The sequence below is a fragment of the Orcinus orca genome, chromosome 13 (genome assembly GCF_937001465.1).
Source record: "Orcinus orca chromosome 13, mOrcOrc1.1, whole genome shotgun sequence".
Lineage (NCBI taxonomy): Eukaryota > Metazoa > Chordata > Mammalia > Artiodactyla > Delphinidae > Orcinus > Orcinus orca.
In genome coordinates, this window is record NC_064571.1 from 84,805,446 (window position 1) to 84,827,510 (window position 22,065).

The window sequence follows — 22,065 nt, forward strand, 5'->3', positions numbered from 1 at the left end:
CTGCCTAGGTGGTGTGACAGCAGCAAGTCTGCCTAGGTGGTGTGACAGCAGCAGGTGTGCCTAGGTGGTCTGACAGCAGCGGGTCTGCCTAGGTGGTGAGACAGCAGCGGGGTCTGCCTAGGTGGTCTGACAGCAGCGGGGTCTGCCTAGGTGGTGTGACAGCAGCAGGTGTGCCTAGGTGGTGTTACAGCAGCGGGTCTGCCTAGGTGGTGTGACAGCAGCGGGTCTGCCTAGGTGGTCTGACAGCAGCGGGTCTGCCTAGGTGGTCTGACAGCAGCGGGTCTGCCTAGGTGGTCACCACTGCCTTTGGCTGATCTCACTGTGGCTCATTTGATTTCTGCCTCTGACTTGTAGCTTCCTATCTATTCTGTGAGCCTGCAACGTCCTTAAAAAAGTAACGACAACGAAACGAAAAGCAAAACCAAAACCAAAACAAAAGCCCTTGTTTGCTGCAGGCGGTCAGAATTGATCTGTTTTGCAGCCAAGAGCCCTGATGGATGGAGAATCCTGCCCGGAACTCTGGGATCCCGTGTGCTTCTCTGAGGTGGTTCATACGTGCAATGCTTCAACAGCAATGATGGCTGATTCCTCAAGCCCTTTCTGGGAACTGGGACCTTGACAAGAGTTCTCGCATCAGTTCTCGGGGGCCTATATCTACAGTGATGTCCGCGGGCTCTGATGGAGCAAGTGGAAACGGACCGGAATTACTGGAGGATTTCCCAGCACGACAGTGTGTAGTGACGCGCTGCCTGGGTGCCTAGATCCCCCCGTCTGAGTCCCAGGGCGAGAGTGCTCAGTCCCCAGCGGCCAGGAGGTCAGGTCCTGTCCCCAGGGCAGCCTGCATCTGTGGTGCCGAAGCAATGGCCAGGCATCCTTTGGCATTTCTTCCATCGAGGAGTGAAGTCTGCATCCCCTTCCTTGAATCTGGGCATGTGCTGGGGCTGGTTGGGCATGGATCGCAGCAGGAGGAAGGCTGCCCAGGTGTCTGTGCCGAGCCTGGAGAAACCAATGGCTTCCGTATGGCCCTCGTGGTGCCCTCTCTCCGGGAGCCCTGACCGCCCCATGAGAAGACCAGTCGTCTTGGGTCGGCGTGGCTGTGGTCAAAATAAACAGTAGATATGGCTCAGGGCTGCATCTTCTGTTTTTGTTTATGTCGCACTAAGTGTGTTTGTTGGCCCCTCCAGGGGAGCAGGGGGAGATAGGATGGGGTGTGTCAGGTGTTGCAAAGGGCCTCGGCAGCCAGGCTCAGGCCTGGGGACTCATCCTATTGACAGGAATGAACCTGAGCCCTTTCTGAGCGGCGGGTTGGGAGCGATCCCCGTGGCTCTGAGTGGGCAGGTCACGGGGCCGGGGCAGCAAGGGCCAGGAAGCCAGGTGGGGCCACTGGAGATCTGGGGACACGTCTGCGGAAGAGACCGGGAAGGAGGCACCTTCCCCGAGCTGTGACGGGCTCAGCCATTCTCTTAGCCTGAAATCCTTCATCCTAGTGAGTCCTGAAGTCCCCGACTCAGTGATTCTGAGAATTCATGATTCCTCGATCCCACGACGTGAAATGCCCGTGTTTCTCCAGTTGTGTGATCTGGTGATTCACAGAACCTCTCACCCGGCAGCTCTAAAATTCTCTGATTCATATGCTCTGCTGAGTCAGCCCTTGCAGTTCCTGCCAACCCCTGGCCCATGGCTTCTCCTGGGAATTGAGGAAAGGCTGTTTGTTTCTGTCTTTTCTGTTCAGACAGGTGTCTCTGGGGGGCCTCTACCTTCCTCTGAGGTGGCTGAGATGGGGATTGTGCAGGTGGGGAAGATCCCGGAGGCAGCTGGAATAATGCGGAGTGTGTGACCCCCGTGTGCCCCGGGTGCCCGAGTGCTGAGGCGGGAGCAGAGCCCCACCTTCGGGGGGAACTGAGAGGTGCTCGTGACCCAGGGCCCATCACCCACTCTGCTCACGCCCACCTGCTGGAGCAGCACCCCCAGGGCTGTGGTCTCCCTGAAGAGCCCTCCAGAGACAAGCTTCTGGGTTGGGGTCGCACCTTGTCTTAAGCCACGAGCTGGAGTCACCCAGTGGCATCCGTAACCACTGGAGTTGACAGGAGGCCTGAGGGCATGGGAGACAAGCAGAGTGGCCTGTGGATTTGGGTGACAGGGATTATGGGGGACAGGTGAGGGGTGCTAGTGGCAGGGCCACAGAAACAAGAAGCCTGGATCGGGGACTTGGATAGGCCTGCTGGCCCAGGGCCCACAGTGCCATGAGCTGGTCTTTATTCTTCTCCCCCTCAGCCAGCCTCTCGGCATCAAATCCAGGAGATGAGGCCCCGCGTGCCAGGTTGCTGTGAGGCCCAGTCAGGGAAACAGGGAAAGCTGTTGGCACCGCGTCTGGGACTCTTGCTATCAGTTTCTAGTGGCTCTTTTCAGGGCCGTGCGTGGCCGTCTCTGCCGGCCAGGCCTCCCTGGCCCTCGTGTGCACGAGTCTCCCTGCAAGTGGGGGCTGCTCTGAGATGGTATCAAGAGAAGGAGGCGGTGTGGGAGGGAAGCCAGGCCTACCTCTAATCCACATGGCCCTCCTGGTCCCTCCTTGGCCAGCCTTGGGGTTTTGGGAGCTGCTCTGAGTTGGAGATGAAATGGGCCACAACCATGGTCACTGTTGGTTATGAAAAGTGGGGGAGACATGATCCAGCATGCGTGTACACATGCATCCATCCGTCCATCTATCCATCCATTCATCCATTCATCTATCCATCCATTCATCCATCCTTCCATTCAACTATCCATTCATCCATCTATCCTTCCATGCGTCCATCCGTCCATCTATCCATCCATCTATCCATCCATCCATCCATCCATCCATCCACAATTTATTAAGTGCCTACCGTGTCTGAAAGAGTGCACCCCACCCCCTTGGATGACTTTCTATGCCCCTATCCTGCTCTGTTATTATTTATGCCTTTGTTCATCTGTTCACTCTCTTTCTCCCCCACTAGAATTTTAATTCCACGAAGACTTTGTCTTATTCACCACTGCATCCACAAATCTAAAATCAAGCCTGGCACTTAATAGGTGCTTGAAAGCATTTCTTCAATGTATGAATTTAACCCCCCTCCTGAAACAACCCTGGGAATAGGTGTTATTATCCTTCATTTATAGATAAGGAAGCAGGCCCAGAGAGGCCAATTGACTTGCCCACGGTTTCACTATTAGTAAGTCGTGACCTGGGAGCCAGGTTTCCAGAGCTGGGTCTAACCCTTCATACTGCTCCATGCTTCGTGAGGAGGGAGAGAGGGGCACAATTAGTTCTCACTGGGCAATCGAGGGAGGCTTCCTGCAGCAGGGGGCCATGGGCAATGGAGGGTGGGTGGGATGTCCCCAGGCAGGGGAGTAGGTGAGGACAGCCAGCTGAGGAGACTTCTTTGGCCAAGGCCTGGGGGATAGGAGTGTGGAACCGGCCTCTGGGGTGAGGAGGGAGGCCTTACAAGACCCAGCCAAAAGCCTGCCAGACTTCTCGGAGCTAGAAGCAATCCTCCATCCCTGCTGGTGGCACTGTCATTAGGACATCGGTGCTGAGTCTGGCCTGTCCTTGTCAATCAACTGACAGCAAGACATGTCCCCAAACACCTCGCTGAAAGGGCCTTTCTCCCAGGTTGTGGGCTCAGGGGCACCTCTGCCATGCAAAGTGGGCTCCCCCTGGGCCCAGGAAAAGGGTCAGCTTAGCCAGGCCTGGGCAGACAGCCGGCCGGCCTGGGAGCCCTGGTTACACTCTCCCTACCTGCTGGACAACACCTTCCCCGCCCTGGACCTCAGCATCCCCATCTGTAATCGAAATGGTTACTGCAGCCCTTTGTCACCTGTGATGCTGGTGACCTCACCCAAAGCTGACTCTCCTGTGCATCTCGCTGCAGGTGAGGTATCTTTTCACATTGGACCCCTCCTTTGATCATCAATAACCCCGTGAAAGAGGCAGGGCGGGATCAATATCTCCATTTTCTCAGATGAAGGAACTGAGGTTTGAGAGAGAGAAAGTCGTCGGTCCAAAGTCGCTGAGTCAGTGAGTAGCGTGTCCTGGTCTGGAATCCCAGCTCATCCCTCTGCGGCCACGAGGCCGGAGACTGCAGTCAGAATGGTGTCATGTTCTGATTCCGCTGGGGTCCCTGGCCAGGGTGTCCCTTTTTGAGTTCTCCTGTCATGCCACCCTCTGCCCACCCCCAGGGAAGAGGCAAAGGGCCCCCCTAAATACACCAGAAATGACTCCCCTCCTCTGATCTAAACCCCACATCCACGCTTGGGCCACCACACTGGAGGCTTCTAAACTGCCCCGTCATTGGGGCCGTCCTGCGGTTCCCACACTGCCCATCCCAGGGAGGAAAGCTCGGGTGAACTTACAACCTGACCTCATTTCCGGGAGAGATTTCTTTAACCCAGAGAAGCTAGCCTAGCTGGCGCTGGGCATGGGGGCGTTCTCAGGTGGGGACAGCCGCTTCTTGGGGCCAGGCTGACTGCACCAGCAGCGGATTCTCAGGGTAGATGCAGGGGGACCACAACTCTGGCCCCTGGTGGACAAACAGCAAGCCCTCGTGGAGGCCAAAGCCTTTGTTCTAGAACTCTGGGCTCATTACTTCCCTTTGCTAGGCCTCCCTGCCCACAAAGCGCGGTAATCCCCCTTCCCCAGGCTGTCCAGATCCAACAGGACAGACGAGGCAGGGAGAGGGGGGAAGGGTGCGGGGTTCTAGGTGGCGACGCAGACCTAGATTTCCGCCCTGGTTTTGCCACTTACTAGCCTAGTGGCCTCGTGCAGGTTACTTAATAATAAATACCATTCACCTGCTAGGATTGTTTGGGGTCAGGGGGGTTAATTTGATAGAAAGCACTTTGAAGACTGCTGAGCTCCCCAGGGGGCTGCTGTGTTAGGGGTTATTGTGACAAGGTCCCAGCAGTGGAACAAGCAGAGGAATTAAGGCTCTGAACAGCGTGATGGTTCAGGGCCGGACAAAGGCTCAGGGCATGAAGCCCTTCGGAGATGCAGATGCTAAGGACGGGCTCTGGGTTGTAGGGTGGCAGAAGGAGCCAGGGCCAGATGGGGGTGGGTTCTGGTTTGGGAGGAGACCTTGAGCTGTGGGTACGCTTTTGGGTGAGCTCCAGGGAGGGGACCAGACGTGATCGGTCGTTGGATGAGTAGGGAAAATGCACAGTGCCAGTAGCTGAGAGCCTCTGCAAGGCTGCCTGGGCCTGTGCGGAGGGCTGTATTCTGAGACATCACCTTGGCTGGCTTCCCTGCAAGACGCTGGTCCTGGGGGAGCTGTGCTTTGTGAGGTAACAGAGGAACAAGGTGGGGGCTGTCGTGGGGCGGGGAGAGCCCCCGAATGCTCGAGTTTTAGGGCACAGGTGGAGACTTGAGAAGCCCCGAGATCCCCCAAGAGGAGAGTAGGCCTCCCCTCACCCTGTGCTCCCTCCGTCTGTGCCTCTCAGCCACCTGGTTCCTGCCTTTTCTCTAAGGCCTGTCCCAGAGGGTCAAACATTTCTGTAGGTTGTGGGCCCACTGTGTGTCAGGTCTGGACACGGACACGGGACCACCGAGGACGCAGACTCGCTGAATTCTCTCAACAGCTCCGAGAGGAGGTGTCATGACCCCCGTGTGCCCACGAGGAAGGAGAGGACTTGGGGGATGGGGCTCTGGCCGTCGCCCAGGGCCCCGGGGCTCTGGCCCAGCTCTCCCAGCAGGTCCTGTCCCCTCATGCAGCAGATCCGAGGACAGGTGGGGGTGCTCGGGGTTTCTGGCCTGTCCGGGGGGCGGCTCCCACAGAACCCTTCAAAGGCCCTTGCTCTGGCTCCTGCTACGTGTGCTACTTTAAAAAAAAATCTAGAATGAAAAAGAAGAAAGTTTCTATTTTTGATGAGACACCAACGAAATGAAGGCTTTTAAATTATTAAAATCCAGAAATAAATTATTTATTCAGGTCAGCCTTTCATTTCACGCACATTAACCCCACCAGCACACTGTCACGAATTTGCTGAGTGTCCTGGCAAGTCATTTACCCTCCAAGGACCTCGGTGTTCTCTTCTGTAGGATGGGTCAGGGGCCGGCAGGGGGCTGGGTTTCCCAGGTGCTGGAGGAGCCTGCCGGGGGGAGCCCAAGACCGGCCAGAGCAGGCCTGTCTGTTCCCTTCATCTCTCTTCGTCCTGTATCCTTGGCCTTCACGATCAGACCTTCCCTGAGCAGCTCAGGTGGGTGGGAAGGGGAAGAGCTACTATTAATAATAATAGTACGGGCCAGCCCTGCACAGTGGTTTATACATCCAACTTATTTATCCTACAACAACCCTCTAAGGTGGATAATGTTACCATCTCCAGGTTACAGATGAGGAAATTGGGCACCGAGTAGTGAAGTGCCTTGCCGGATATCACCCAGCTTGGAAGTGGCACAGCTGGAGTTCAAGGGCAGGCAGCCTGGTTCCCGCACTGACTACTGCAGCACACGGCCTCGCCTTGGGTGTGAGTGAGGCCCTCAGGAACCTCCCGAGATGACTCTTCTTGCAGGTGCCGTGCCTGTTCTCTCTGCCTTTGCACTTGCTGTTCCCTCTGCCTGGGGTGCCCTCCCTGCCCCAGGACAGCAAAAATGTCACCTCCTCCAGGAAGCCCTCCCATCCTCCCTCTGTGCTTCCACAGCATTCTCCCACTTCCCTGTGAAAGCCCTTACCCGCCGAATCGTCCTCATTTACACACCTGTCTCCCCACCAGACTGTGGCCTTCTTGAGTTCAGGTACCGTGTTGGATGAATTTCCACAACCCCAGCACGGTGCCTGATGTAGACCGGCTGGTGTTTGTTGAATGAATGAGCGAGTGAGTGTTTGAAGGGATGTGACTCCCTTGCCCGTGGGGGAGGGTTGCGGGTTGCCTTATGGCCTGGCCCTGGGAAGACCCCTAAGTTTGCCATCCCTGGCATCCCTGAGATTGTTCTCCCACCAAGAGACTCAGCTTGGCGGAGAAGACATTGGGTTTCCATGTCTGCCCGAGCAAACATTTCCACAGAAATCCCAATAGATGCCAGTGGGTGCAGTGGGCACTGCCCCTCCTCCCACAACCTGCACCCCTCCCGCCTCCGCAGGGCTCTGAGCCCAGAGCCAGCCCTTCTTCTGTGGGTTTCCACTGGGTTTCTCACAACTGCCCTATCTGAAGCTGCTTGCCGCCGTGCCATCTTCACCCCACACCCTCTCTGGGTGATGAAGGGGCGCCCTGGCCCCAGGCTGTCGGCATTAGGGAGTCCAGCCCCACCATCCTCAGACGGGAAACCTCGGCCCAGGTTGGGGAAGCAGAGGGCTCCCACCCCCTGCCCTGGCTTTGCGCTGCCGTCTGCAAGCCCCTCCTCCCCTCAGACATGGGCGCCTGCACCTCCCCCTCCCCCAGGGCCCTGGGGTCAGGGGGCCTCACAGGGCTCACCTGGCAGAAGCTGAGAGGCCCGAGAATTACAAGGTGTCCGGCCTCAGACCCTGCCGAGCACCGGACCCACTGCCCTGCGATCCCGGTTGAGCCTCTGGGGGTGGGGAGGAAGGAAAGGCACTTGGTGGTAGAAGCTCAGAGAGGTCCGTGGCTTTCCTGAAGACACGTGGCAGAGTGGCAGAGGCAGGATCCGAGCTCTGGTCCCTCCGGTGACAAGGCCAGCCTCTACCCACTCTCCGGCCAGGCGGGAGCCCACTTTCCCCACCTAGATATGGGGTGGATGGCCCCTTCTGGAAGCACGGGCAGAGCGCCTGGTGTGCATGTGGGGCACCGGCTGGTCAGCGGAGGGTCCAGCCCGAGGACTGAGAGCTCACTTGGCCCTTGAGACCATCAGACCATCAGAGAGGTGAAGTGACTTCGCCCAAGCTCACAAGTGGTGGCCCAGGGGACGGATATGGGACCTGTCAGACTCTGACCACTTCCGTCTGTCCACGTCCCCCCCTGCACGGCTGTTTTCCCAAAGCCAGTTATTACCTCTCACTGCCAGGTCCCTGCTCTGCTCTCCCTGTGGGCTTTGCCTCATCTGTGGACTCGGCACAACTGCCGGTGAGGGAAGAGGGCCAGGGGTGCGTGGCCCTGAGGCAGGGACAGAGGCCTCATGGTCTGGCTTTGTGCAGCCAGCCAGAGACCAGCTAACAAGCTCATCGTTTCGTGCCCAGGCCTGCCACGCGGGCAGCTGGTCCTGCCATCCCGGATCACCTCAGACTCCCACTGGACCCCAGGAGTCTGCCTCCCAGCCCAGACCCTCAGACGCCCGCCCTCCCTCCCTCCTGTAGTCGATGGATCTGTGCTTGGGCCTATGGTGTTCCACCACCCACACGGACCGGCCCAGCCTGACATGTCCAGCTCTCATCACCATGGCAACACTCACCACCCCCGTGCGGGACCACTGTGCTCAGCTAACCCGTGGCCTGTCTCCTGCCACTGGCCACCCATTTGGGTCGGGAGACACCCACACACCCACTCAGGCCAAGACTCGGAGCTCACTCGTGTTCCTGCCTCCCCCCCACAGGCCAGAGTGACGGTGTGCATGGGTGTGCACAGGCATACGTGTGCACACGTATAGGCGCAGGTGTGGAAAACACTGACAGCTCATCCGACTCTGGTCTGTGGGACTCGGGGGCTGCCGGCAACGCCTAACTGTGTGTCGTGGGTCCTCTGGGGGGGTAGTCTCTGTCTGTGTGCCTGCACCTCATCAGCTTCGCGTGTCTGTCTGTCTGTCTGTTTGTGTCTCGGCAGAGGCCAGGGAGGGGAAGGGAATGTGTCAGAGATTCTGGACAACAACTCCTTTCACTACATTTCTCCAACCGCTGGAGAAGGACACCCTCTCCTCTGGCCTGTTCTCCTAGGACGTTCAGGACCCAGCAGTGGCTGATGGGGGCGACCCACTTACCATCTTTGCTGGGCTCTCCCCTGGGGCCAACAGTTACACTGGACTTTGGCCCTTGGAATCCACATAATCTTCTCTTGGGGCACCACCTGATTCCATTTTCCTGTGCAAAACACAGAAGCTGTGGAGAGGGGCCCGGGCAGGACATTGGGAGAAGGGAAATGTAGTCTTGGTTCTGTTGACAGCTGGCCCTGTGACCTTGCGCAGGACACCGTGCCTCTGGGCCTCCGTTTCCCTGCCTGTTAATGATTTCTTGTGGACTTTCTATCCGTACCATCCAGAATTCCATCAAATGGCAACTGTCCCAATACATCTTCCTCTCGTCTTCACGACAGCCCTGTGGGTCGCCTGTTATTATCCCTGGACGATAAGGAGGAAACTAAGTGCAGAGGATGCTGGTGGGATGGGGGCCCAGCCGCATCACCCTGACCAGAGCCTTTGCTCTTTCTCTCACCCACTGCCCCCCGTGCTCTGCCCGCAGGTTCCAGGGCCAGGATGGGCCCTCTGTGCCACCTGCCACAGCACAGCCAGCCCCTCACGGGCAGGGGGCTGCCACTGACAAAGGGCACCCACCAGCCCTGCTGGGAGACCCCTCCTCACCCTCACCGTGGACAGGGCCAGATATCAAAGGGGGGAATGTGGGAAGGCAAAGGAAAAAGACAAAGCCGTCAGGCTGCCCGGCGCTGGTGAGTAATGACACATGGAGTTCCGAGATCAACAGGCAGGGCTCGGCTCCAGGGCCGTGTGGGGATGAGCCTCAGAGCTGGAGCCGGCAGGCGGGAAGGGCTGGCGGGCGCTGGGTCAGGTGGTGGAAGAAGGCCCCGGGCTCCGTGCAGGGCAGTAGGGCAAAGCGGTCACCGGACCCTTGTTTAAATGCGCGTCCTGGTCCAGCCCGTCTGGGGTGGGGTCTGAGTTTCTGCATTTCTCACGAGGTCCCAGGTAACGCTGCTGCTGCTACCCATGGTCTGGGACCGCCTTTTGAGCGCCTGAGTGTGGGCTGAGAGAGCCGGGTTTGAACTTGGATCTGGCCCTAATTCGTTGTATGAGTGGGCATGTGAGTTCCCAACTCAGCAGGCCTCCGTTTCCTCACCTATAAAGTGGGGATCATAATAGTATCTGCTTCAGGGAAGCGGTGGTGAGGGTTCAGAAGTTAATCTGTGTTAATCTGTGTCAAAGCCCATAGATGGTGCTTGGTGAGTGTGTTATTATTCTACAGTGCCGGGCTGGAGAATATGTGCTTTTCTGCTGTGGAGAGTGGGTCGCTGTTAAGTGTTAAGTGGGGAGTGATGTGACCGAAGTCTCACTGGAAAGACTTCCTCTGGGCGCTGCTGGGAGTTGAGCTGGAGGTGGCGGCCGGGCCTGGGGGAGCCGCGTGGGGCTGTCTCAGGAGGGGTGTGGGTGAGAGAGGAAATGGAGTCTGGAAGTGGTGGATGGGAGGGACGGAAGGAGAGAAGGGGCAGGAAGGATGGACATTTCCGAGGCAGATCTAACCGGAGGTGGCCTGGGAGGGCCTGGTAGTTGGCATTGCGGTCCTTGGGTTCTGCTGTGTCCGCTCACCGCTTCCACTCCTCAGCCCGGCCCAGCTGACTGTATTTGACTATATAATTTGGGAGCACAGCAGGCAGAATTCTGAGAGAGGCCTGCCTGCTGGTTTCAGCCAGTCTGGACACTGTAACCTTGACTCCAGCTATCGAGAAGAACCCCCCTGTGCAGGGAGCTATCTGTAACAACACATTCGGGGGATTCGCAGGGAATGACTGAACCAAACTCCAGAAGGAAACATAAGAGTTTGTGCATGTGGGTATGAATATGTACACACATCAAGAGTATAACAGGGCTTCCCTGGTGGCACAGTGGTTGAGAGTCCGCCTGCCGATGCAGGGCACATGGGTTCGTGCCCCGATCCGGGAGGATCCCGCATGCCGCGGAGCGGCTGGGCCCGTGAGCCGTGGCCACTGAGCCTGCGCGTCTGGAGCCTGTGCTCCGCAGCGGGAGAGGCCACAACACTGAGAGGACCACATACCGCAAAAAAAAAAAAAAAAAAAAAGAGTATAACAGAGTGGGCCTTCCCTGGTGGCTCAGTGGTTGAGAATCCACCTGCCAATGCAGGGGACATGGGTTCGAGCCCTGGTCCGGGAAGATCCCACATGCCATGGAGCAACTGAGCCCGTGCGCCACAACTACTGAGCCTGCGCTCTAGAGCCCGTGAGCCACAATTACTGAGCTCGCGTGCCATAACTACTGAAGCCTGTGCACCTAGAGCCCGTGCTCCACAACAAGAGAAGCCACCGCAGTAAGAAGCCCAAGCACCGCAAGCAAGTGTAGCACCCGCTCGCTGCAACTAGAGAAAGCCTGCGCGCAGCAACGAAGACCCAACGCAGCCTAAATTAATTAATTAATTATTTAAAAAAAGAGTACAACAGAGTGAATTTTGTTAGCAATTCCTGATTTTTCCCTTCAAAAGAATTGAAGGCAACTGTAGCCAGTGTGGTGAAACAGGTGTTTTCTCTTCTACATGCAGCCCTGTTCTGATGTCCCACATTTTGTTGGTCCTGTCCTGGGGGTGTTTTATTCTCTGTAAGTCTTGGGCCCCAGCTAGCCCACAGGGGCCTTTTGTGTGAATTAGGGAAGGGTGTCCCCTCTGGACAGATACAGCCTCATGGGCACATAGTGTAGTGAGTGGAAGGCAGACTGGATTCTAGTCCCCACTTGTCCCTCAGGTGGGCGCCCTTGTGCAGTGGACAACCTGCACAGCTGTATGTGCCGTCTCTGCACACGGACCACACAAGCTGTTCAGGAAACGGACGCTGTAGAAAATTCTTTAACTGTAGAAAATGCTTTATCTGGGCATCAAGCTCAGCCCTTTATCCCAGGTTCTTTCTTTGGGTGATTTCTTCTGGGCCTAGGTCTCCCCTTGTTATTCTCTGCACCCTGCATCTGCTGGCTTTAGGCTTTAACTCAGGGAAAGGCTACCTATTGCTGCAGCTTCCTGGGCTGCTCTTTGGGGTGAGGGCCCCGAGTCCTCATTTTCTTTGTTGATGGTATTATCTCCCCAAGACGGGTGTTTAAAATTGCTTCGGGCTGGACCAATGATTCTAATAGGGGGTCTACACCGAAATGGCATTATTCTGTTGTGCAAGGCTGTGACTGCCTATTGTAACACCAGTCAACATCACCACCATTCAGAAGGGTTACTCTGCACCTCATGCCAACACCATGCCAGCCACAAAGGGAAACCTTTATTCTTTTCTCCAAACTTTCTATAATGCCATATAGCTTTTCCAACATGAATTCTTTTGACTAAACCAAACAAAACATAAAGAAATACCCTTTTGGGGTAGGGTTGTTTAACCAGAAGAGATCTACCTAACTGCACCAGAGTTGTCTAGAGCCAGACTGCCTGGGACCAAATCCTACTCTGCCACTTATTAGCGGTCATCTTGGAGAAGTCATTTAACCTCTCGGTGCCTCCGTTTCCTCATCCATAAAATGGGGATAATAATAGTACCTACTTCAAAGGCTTGTTGTGGGGACAAAGTGAATATACGTAAAGCTCTTGAAACCACTCCAGGAACAGGGTCAATGCTGTGGGCGTGTTAGCTCTTGCTCTGGTGACCAGACCAAGAGGAGAAATTGGTCAAATGCCTTGCTGACATCCTGATTCCGCCTCTCTCCAGCCTTCTCTGGTTTCCACACTCAGAATCAATTCCAGTGTCTTCTGGGTTTGTTTTACATTTTTTCTAGTGTCTCTATCAAAGCTCCCAGGACAGTGTCCGTCACTCTGTGGCTCTAATGGTAGCCCGTGCCAATCTGCCCAAATAGAAGCGCTTCCGGCAGGCAGGGACCCCCTCCTTCATCTTTGCATCCTTCATGGCAACAAAAAGCCTGGTACGAAGCCAATGCTTGATCAAGGACTGTCGGCGAGTCGGTGGCTGCATGACCAAGGGCATCCTTTCTCGTCTTCACCCCCCACTTCCCTCCTGGCACCAGTAGGTCCTCAACAATTTTGTTTGAATCGAACTGAATATATTCTGCAAGCTTGAGACCACACATCCTCACTGAATGGGTGTCTTGGAAGCCCCGGAAGGTTATGGGATTTTTTTCCCAAAGGGTGCAGTAAAATCCTGAAGGCGAAGGGGTCCTTCTGCCTTTCCAGATGGACTGAATGCGAGGTAGAGATGTGTCCAGGAGTCTTCCACCCACTGCAAGGTGTTCCCAAGTAGTTGGCAGAGACGTTTCACATTTAGATTACCCTGCCGAGATACCCACTGCCCACCTTTCTGGAAGCATCTAGAGTTTCTCTCCGGTGCACTGTTCTTCTAAGTGATAATTCTAGAAACCCATTCCTTTGTCTTTGGCAACAACAACCCAATTCCCAGGACTCCAGCTGGAAGATAACAGCCTTAATTCCCAGACCCCTGGGGGGAGGAAACGCCAGACAGAGTCCTCCCAGCTGTTACGGTTCTGTCTGCACCAGGCCACATGCATCGAGCCCAAATGACTACTTGAAGCGTTATTAGAATTCAGGTTGCCCCGTCATCACGATTCTCTCTGAGCTGGGAGGCTGGGAAAAAAGAAGGCAGATTGTGTGCCGTGTGCAAAAGCCGGACCAGGAGCCTCTGAGATTAATTACACCTGGTGAATGCAATGTCTGGGAGCCCCGGGGAAGTGCTATCTGGGGGAAGCATAAACCAGGCTCCCCAAAAGGAAGTAGAGATGAGCTCCATTCCACTGTGCAGACAAAATTAATGCTGCTTATCAAAGCCCTTCCTCATCAATATAAAGTTGGATTTCTATTAGTCACCAAGGGCCATTTGCCTAGATGCAAATGGCCTGACCTAGCTGGACGATTTCAGCGCAACGTCTGATGGAGGTTGTGGGGAGCCGACAGCCCGTGCCAGTAGATTTAACAAGCACTGGGGCTTTTTCCTTTGGCTCTGAGGCTAAGCTCATTATCCAAGGAACAAATGGAATATGAAGGCTGCATCGGCGCTGCCAGAGACCATAAGAAATTTGCTATGAAACAAAGTTGGTGCATTGTTCAGCTGTGCAGAGAAGAAACTTGGAAGCAGAGAAGGTAAAAACAAGGGTGGAAACCCAGTTACACGGCTCGCTCTGTGATTTTCTGCAAGCTCACGTTCACGTCTCTCACGACCTGGTGCTCAGCCAGAACACAGACTTCCTCAGACAGTTTCCAAAGAGCCCTCTCTGACCCCCATTGCACAAAACCATCCTAATTACAAAGCAACTCCCAACCAAAATGTCCAATTGTGTATCCTCACCTTCACTCTTTAAGCAACAAACAAGAACCATCTGACATCTTCCTTTCTCAATTCATATGCCTCAAACTCAGTCAACTCAGTACCTTCTGAACTGCTTCTCTCTCCCACTCTCCCAAACTCGCTCTCCCTCCTGTGTTCTCTCTTCCAAAGACTGAACCCTCGGAGCCCTCATAAACCCCTCACTCGGTCAGTGCTTATCCATCCTGCCTGCACGGGGGGGTCACCTGGGTCCTTTTAGGAATTACCCGTGTCTCCTACACCACCCAGACCAATTCACTGAGACTGATTGCCGGGCCCAGGCGTCAAAACCCCTCCAGGTGACTCTCTACTTCTCTTTACTTGCCCACCCGGGCACCAGGTCACATAGACCTGACCTCCTGGGCTTTTCTCCTCTCTACGTCCCCTCCCTCCCGCCTCTGCCTCTGCCGTTCCTGTAGACAGTTTGCACTTTTCACCTGAATTATGACAATAGCATTCTAATCAGTCCCTCCCAACCCCAAGTCACACCTCTCTGCCATCTCTCCTCTATTTGCTGCCAGAATGATTTTTCTCCAGTGCACAACAGATCTTGTCACTGCCTTTCTCTCCCTCCCTACCTTCCCCCCATTTTCTAACCATCCACTATAACCAGGACCTCTTCTAGTTCTAGAGAATTATAGGGTGGAACAAAAAGACATCTTAGTCTCTGCTTTCTTAGAGATTATATTAATATTTGCTCGGAGGAAATGCTAAACATCAAACTATATCAGTAGGTTTTTTGTTTTTGTTTATTTTTGCTGCGCTGCACAGCTTGCAGGATCTTAGTTCCTGGACCAGGGATCGAACCTGGGCCACGGCAGTGAAAGCACCGTGTCCTAACCACTGGACGGCCAGGGAATTCCCAGTAGTTGTTTAATAACGACTGTGTTGTTATAAAGCAGAAACTAACACACCATTGTAAAGCAATTATACTCCAATAAAGATGTCAAAAAAAAATAAACTGTGGTTCATACCTGGAAGAAGTAAGGGGTAATATGAGAATGTTTTCCCTGCTTAAAATCTCCCAGCAGCTCACATACAAGACTCCTGGCTGAGGGTTAAAGCTCAGCTGTTCCCATTCTTACTGTGCTACTTAAGGGCCGTCTCACCAAACAGCCCCTTCTCTGAGTACACAATGCTCTCGTGCCTGAGCCTCTCTCTGCTGCCTGGATTTCTTTCCTCCACTTCTCTCGTCCAACTCAGATGTCACCTCCTCCAGGAAGACTTCCCTGATATGCCCAGCATGGATTAGTTGTCCTTACTCTGTGCTTCCAGACTGCTTCTGCCTTCCATTGTCCTTACACTTTCCCTATCACATTGTAGAGGTCTGTTATGTGTTATGTATCTGCCAGGGCCCCTGAACCACCATTGGACTGGGAGTGCCCCAGAACAGGACAGTCTTTTAACCGTGCTCCTAGCACAGGGCCTGAAATACATTCAGTGAATTAATGAATGCAGAATAAAGCTAACAGTATCTGATTAGCGGGAACACTGAGAAAATTCTAAGGAAAGGGGGAAATTTTGTTTATTTATTTATGTATTTATCTATCTATCTTTGAGACTTTACTGAAGTTCTGGAGATTGGGAGTCTCCTGGCTCCCTCTGCCTCTAACAGGAGGGCTATAGTTGAACCCTGACAAGCTCTTAACCAAGATGTGAACTTAACATAACAGAAGGGAGTAGAAGTATTGGGCTGGAAAAACCCGAATGAACTTTTTGGCCAACCCAATAATACTCTAGTAATATTTGTGTCTTGGATCTCATATTACTACAAGTCATATTTATGATAAGTAAATAGAGTTATTAAAAATCAAATCCAACGTAAATATTTCAGAAGCCTTGCTCCCTGGTTTCAAAGCCCTGTTGATGTAAAGAACCCCCTAGAATAGGAGCCAGACAGTCCCTTTATACTCACAGTCCGTGACACGAGGTTACCACGTATGTGGGAGCAGTTTGTAAACCATGGGCACTAAACAAATGTCATTCGTGAAATGCAATCCTAAAGCAAATAAGTAAGCACACCTCTTTCGCGTAATTACCCATGTTTAACCTTAGGAGCTGCTCACAGCCAGGAACACCCGTTGCCCTAACCTGCTGGCTAAGTCACCCAACCCCAGGTTCCGCCGCTTGCAGCTACACCCCACCTCTGCAGCCGGTGGGCCTGACCTCAAAGAATTCTGATCAGGTCGCAGTGACACAATGTCCGTGAGAGGTAAATCGAGGATTATTTAACCAAACTAGTATCTAGAGGTCAAGAGGGATAGGAGCCCAGTGGCCCAGCTGGTGTCACAGAGGCTGCTGAAGGGACACAGGATGTCAAAGGCGGGCCACCGAGGGAAGTGCTTCAGGTCTCCGTCTGTGTCTGGTTGGAGAACCTCAAATGTGGTCACGATGGACAAGGCACAGTTGTGCGGACGGACGAGGCCAACCTGAGCGTGAGCCCCAGCTCCATCCCTCCGTCACGGACCAGCTCCGTGGCCATGAGCAAGCCCTTGGGACTGGGCCACCCTTTCCTCACCTGTGATAGGAGAGACGAATACCGCCTACTTCCTGGGGCTACCTCGACAGGAAACAAGAGAATGGCGTGGAGGCCGGCCTCTCTGTGGGACCACGTCAAAGGTCCAGTCTTTCTGTCTGGTCCCTAAGAGATGAGGGCCGGGGAGGGCACTGGAAGGGCAGCCACGGCTGAGGTGGGCACTTTAATCACAGCTCTGCTTCTCACAGCCCGTTGAAACAGAATCTGTGCTCATGGCCTTGGAGATTTCAGCTGCCCTCCCAGGTGGATGCGCCAAACCTATTTCTCATGGGACTGATTTAGGAGATGCTGCTAATCGGTCGCTATGGTTTCTTTATTTTCTCTTGACAGAGAACAAATTAACCCGGCTTAGGAAGAGTTCTTTCAATTATGTCCCAGGGAGAGAAAAAGTAGGAAGAGGAGCCAGTGCTTGAAGCACGGAGGAGCTGGCCGACCTCAGAGGCAGTCTCGTGTCTTCGGGGGGACGGCTGGAAGAGCTATCGAACCCACTGCCAAACCCGGGGACGCTGATGCAGCCCCTCCAGCTGGCCCGGTGTGGACCCACTTCCTGAACACTCCTCCCCAGGCCTCCCAGTCTCCCTTTTCGTGCATTCATTCAGGACCAGATACTGACTTAACGCTATTGTACCAAGAAAATGAATAGGGCGGGCTGGCCAGGGAACATGGGCGGGGGTGAAATCTTCAGTAGAGCTGTGAGGGAAGGCTGAGTTAGGAAGCGACAGCTGAGTGAAGGCCCGAGGGAGTGGGGACAGAGACAGGAACGACTGTCTTTGATGAGGCCAAGTCCCTGGGAATGGCCTCGTGGAAGGGCTGCCCCTTCCTCCCTGACTGCTGAGGACTTAACATGTATTATCTCATTAAACCTGAGACCCTGTTGAAACCTCCATACCAAGGGGGAAGAGGGGGAAGGGATAAATTGGGAGATTGGGACTGACAAATACACACTACTCTTTAGAAAAGAGATAACTAATAAGGACCTACTGTGTAGCACAGGGGACTCTGCTCAATACTCTGTAATGACCTATATGGGAAAAGAATCTAAAAAAGAGTGGATATCTGTGTACGTATAACTGAAGCACTTTGCTGTGCAGCAGAAATGAATACAACATTGTAAATCGACTATACTCCAAAAAAATTAATTTTAAAAAGTAAAATCAATAAAATAAAAAATACAATCTCCATTTCACAGGGGACTGTGATGGGGGACTAGAGCCCAGACAGAAGAGGAACCTGCTCAAGATCGCCTACCCAGTAAGGAGCAGAGCTGGGATTTGTCCACTTATACCCTTAGCACAGCACTGCCCCCAGAGCCTGGGGAAAACACACCTCCTGACTCTCCATGCCCGATGCCGCACTTGGCAAAGACAGGAGTGGAAACCTCTTCTGGTTGAGGTTATCAGGGAAAGCTTGCTAGAGAAAGAGGCATGTGGGACAGGCCTTGAAGGCTGTGTAGCATTTCAGTGGTCAGGGATAAATGAGGTTCAGGGAGAAGCAGACAAATGCATGAGAAAGGCCTGTGCGGGGCAGTGAATAAGCCCAATAACAGGAGTCACAGGGGAACTGAGCAGGGAAGCGGTGGGCCAGAGTGGGAAAGGCTTGAGCGATGCAGACACAGCAGATCCGCTGTCAGTTCCGCATCTGGGCTTCGCTCCCACTGCTGCCTGAGATCTCTTGTGTCTGTGAACGGTGGCAGCTCCCGAATTTCCACAGGAGGGTTGCCCTGGCCTCTACCTGCCCTTCAGCGCTGCCACTGTCTGTGGGGAGGGCTCTGTGCCCAGACTCACCCTAAACAAGGGCGGGTTCCTCGGAGCATTCAGGGCCAGGCAGGCTGGGTTCAGAGGGGTCTGAGCGCCTGCGTGGGGTCCAGTTCCCCGCCTCTGCCTTCCTTCCCTCACTCCTTGTTGGGAGCTGGGGTGTGGACAGGTGTGTAGTGGCACAGGTAACAGCAAAGGTAAAAAATAAAAGCCAGCTGTGTGTGGGCAAGTTGGGAAAAACGAGGAAGGTTAGAAAACGTGGTGTCTGGGGTCTGCACGGGGACCTGCTGAGGGCTGGGCGCGGCCTGGGTCCAGATTTCCTGAAGATGGAACTTCTGGGAGCAGGTGTGATCCTGGACTGATAATGTGGCGGGCAGTTCTGGGGGTGGATGGGGCTCAGGCCAGCCCTGAGAAATGTAACTCAGCTGTCTGTGCTTGAGGGGCGGTAGCGGACAAGAGCCAGGAGTGGAAGAGAAGAGAGCCCTGGAAGCTCATCTCCAGCCATCTGGCGTCGACACCATAGCCTTGTGCTGCCGTGGGCAGAAAACCTCTCGCTTTGATGAACTTGTCATAAAGGAATATTTTTTTTGTCTCCCATCCTGTATTAGTTTTCTAACTCTGCCGTAACAAAGTACCACAGACTGGATGGCTTAAAACAACAGAAATTTATTGTCTCATTTCCCCTTCTCATAAGGACACCAGTCATATTGGAATAGGGCCCATCCTACTGACCTCATCTTAACTAATTACAACTGTAATGACCCTGTCTCCAAATAAGGTCACACTCTGAGGCGCTAGGGGTTAGGACTTTGTATTAGTTTTCCAGAGCTGCCATAACAAAATACCACAACTAAAACAACAGACATTTATTTTCTCACAGTACCTGAGGCTGGAAATCTCAGATCAGGGTGTCGGCAGGTCCGGTTTCTCCAGAGGCCTCTCTCCTTGGCTTGCAGACAGCCGTCTTCCCTCTGTGTCCTCAAGTGGACTTGCTTCTGTCTTTGCATTCCTGGTGCCTCTGTGTGTCCTAATCTCCTCTTCTTATAAGGACACTGGATTGGATAAGGACCCACAGAAACAGCCTCATTTTAACTGAATCACCTCTTTGAAGGCCCTGTCTCCAAATACAGTCACATTCTGGGTACCAGGATTAGAGCTTCAACATGAATTTTGGGGCACAATTCAGCTCATATCAGGCTTTAACGTATCTTTTGGGAGGGACACAGCTCAACCCATGACATATATCATGTAGCACGGTCTCTTTTTTCCTTCGAGCCTCAAACATTTTCTCAGCTCCCATTCTGTGCCAGGTCCTGTGCTAGATGCTGGGGATACACAGAGAGAAGCCAAGAACCAAAGTGCTGTCCTTCAGGAGCCCCCAGTTTGCAGGGGGAGGCAGACTGGTCATGATTGTGGCACGGGTGATAACCCCAAACTAGAGACCCAAATGTAAGGGGCTATGAGAGCCCAGGGCCAAGCTAGCTCTACCTGGGTCAGGGAAGGGCTGGCTGGGAGTCAGGGCTGTGCCTGCAGTTGCTCTGAAGCACCAGGGAGCCTGGTGCATTCCGGAAACTGCAGGTGGTGACATGATAGAGCACAAGGGGGGAGCGTGGGGAGAGGAGTCCAAGCAGGTCCAGCTGTTGGGGTTTAATGGGTGACCGTAGGCCTGGGAGTGAGCTGGTCTGATCTGACAGGTGATCAGAGTGTTTGTTTGAATGAGTGAATGAACAGATGAATAAAGAAATGAATCCATTAGGCTCACAGACCATGCTAGACATTATAGATGATTCAGAACAAATGAAAACAACAGCCAGTCTCCCAGAGGCCAGGAAGATTAAGTACTGTGCCCAAAGTCACGGTGCTAGGAGCGGGCAGGGCCGAAATATGAAACCACACGGATGGGACCCTACAGGCGGCCCTCTACGCTGTGCTACCTACACAGCCTTATTCTCCACCCGGATTCATTTAAGAGCAGCGGTAAGGGCAGGGAATCAGGAGGGGAGCAGGAATGCCTCTCTCCCGAGACAGTGCCACTCTGTGTGCTCATGGCCTTGGGCTGGCCTCCGCTACCACTCTGACCCACAGCTGCTTCCTCGCTGTTGTTTCTAAATTGTGGGTCAAAGGCCTTTCTCTGGGGCCTTTTCAGGCTCCTGTGTGACCATCCATACTCAGCTTTCCTTCTTCCCCGCCCGGCACTCCTGCAGGAGCCCCTCCCGCCCGGCCTGAGCTCCCGCAGTCCTCCTGGCAGAGCAGCATGGCCCAGAGCTGCGGCTGCTGTGACCCCGTCAGCCTGGATGGCATCTCCGACAGGTTCTCCTGGCTAACGCGTCTCTTCTGGCTCAGAAGGCTGCTTCTCTCCCTGCAGGAGTCTGCTCTGGTCTCCATGCCCACACCGTCTTTCTCTGAGCAGGGGGTGCCCGGCATGACAGAGTACCTCCCGCCCTGGTTCCCGGTCCCTCTAACTGGACATGCTCCCATCTTATCTTTCCTGGGATCCGTTCTTCCATCCTGCGCCCACGTATCTTCGTCACTCCCCAGCCCATCCTCCCCTATCCTCCAGTGTATAACTGGATCTAGCAAAGGAAAGGGGTTAGTATTTGTGGTAATTACACGTCACGTAGGCACGGGCTCTAGAGTTCATACATCTCAGGTGAGACTCACCGCAGTCCTGTTAGATTCATGCGCTCAAAGAGCGCCACGCTCTGTGTGTGTGTGCACATGTGAGCGGTAGAGTATTGATGTTCACTGAGCACCTACTGTGTACCAGGTGCCGTGCTAAGCCCTTTCCTCCATGCATGTGTGTACATGGGGGCAGGTTCTAGCCTGAGCCAAAAGAGTGCCCTTGCTACTCAGAGCACACTTCAGAGACTAGACAGGCAGCTCCAAGACGCACCTGTTTGTCAGGAGGGATTGAGGAACGCCTGGATCCTGAGGGAACCCCAACTAGGCGGGCAGGCTTGGCCCGGAACAGAACTCGGTCTTTGGGAAGGACTGACTCCAAGCCGGGGTGCAGTACAGCTGCACAGCGTGGCCTCCAACCCAGGCTTTGGGGGCTCAGGTGTGAACCCCGTGGATGTAGTGACCTTGAGGAAGACCCAAATGTCAGTGCCATGGTCACTAACAGTTCTTCAGGGCCAGAGCCAATATTGCTTTGGTCCCCAGTAGAATGCCACAGAGGGCAGGGGCACTGGCCACAGCGTGCCGACCACCCCAGAGGATGAGGCGCCGTCGGCCTCGGCACTGGGACCTCCCACCAGCAGCCCCAGATGGTGTCCAGAGGGGAAGGAGCCTCTGGGGGAGGGGGAGGGGAGGAAAGGGTCCGAATGTGAGCCTCAGAGACGGGGGCTGGGAGACAGAGGAAGACTGGGCACCAAACATCACTGCGGGCAGCCCGAGTGGGCACTGACAGATCTCCTCAAAGGGTCTTGAAAGGTGTAGGGTGCGGGGGCTCTTACAAGTGTCAGGCAGCTGTGGTTTAACACGCGGGGCCTGGCCCAACTGCAAGCTGGCTCATTTCCACAGCAGACCCAGGACATGGGCATCTTCCCTTCCACTAAGGCTGGGAGAGGCTCGGTCACCTGTACAAGGTCACTGGTCTGACAG

General features: G+C 54.3%; 1 long non-coding RNA gene across 6 annotated transcripts in view; it reads left to right on the forward strand.

Annotated features, from left to right (window-relative positions):
• LOC117203270 (uncharacterized) overlaps window positions 1-17,860 on the forward strand; it is a 72,349-nt gene extending 54,489 nt beyond the window's left edge. For 3 of the 6 annotated variants that reach the window (XR_004485964.2, XR_007470839.1, XR_007470840.1), the window contains 3 exons: window positions 37-13,949; window positions 16,228-16,384; window positions 17,039-17,822. This is a non-coding gene — a long non-coding RNA (uncharacterized LOC117203270). Of the gene's footprint in view, window positions 1-36; window positions 13,950-16,227; window positions 16,385-17,038 lie in introns of all 6 variants that reach the window. The other 3 variants (XR_007470837.1, XR_007470841.1, XR_007470838.1) reach the window with 3 other exon arrangements.
• The last annotated feature ends 4,205 nt before the right edge of the window (window positions 17,861-22,065 follow it).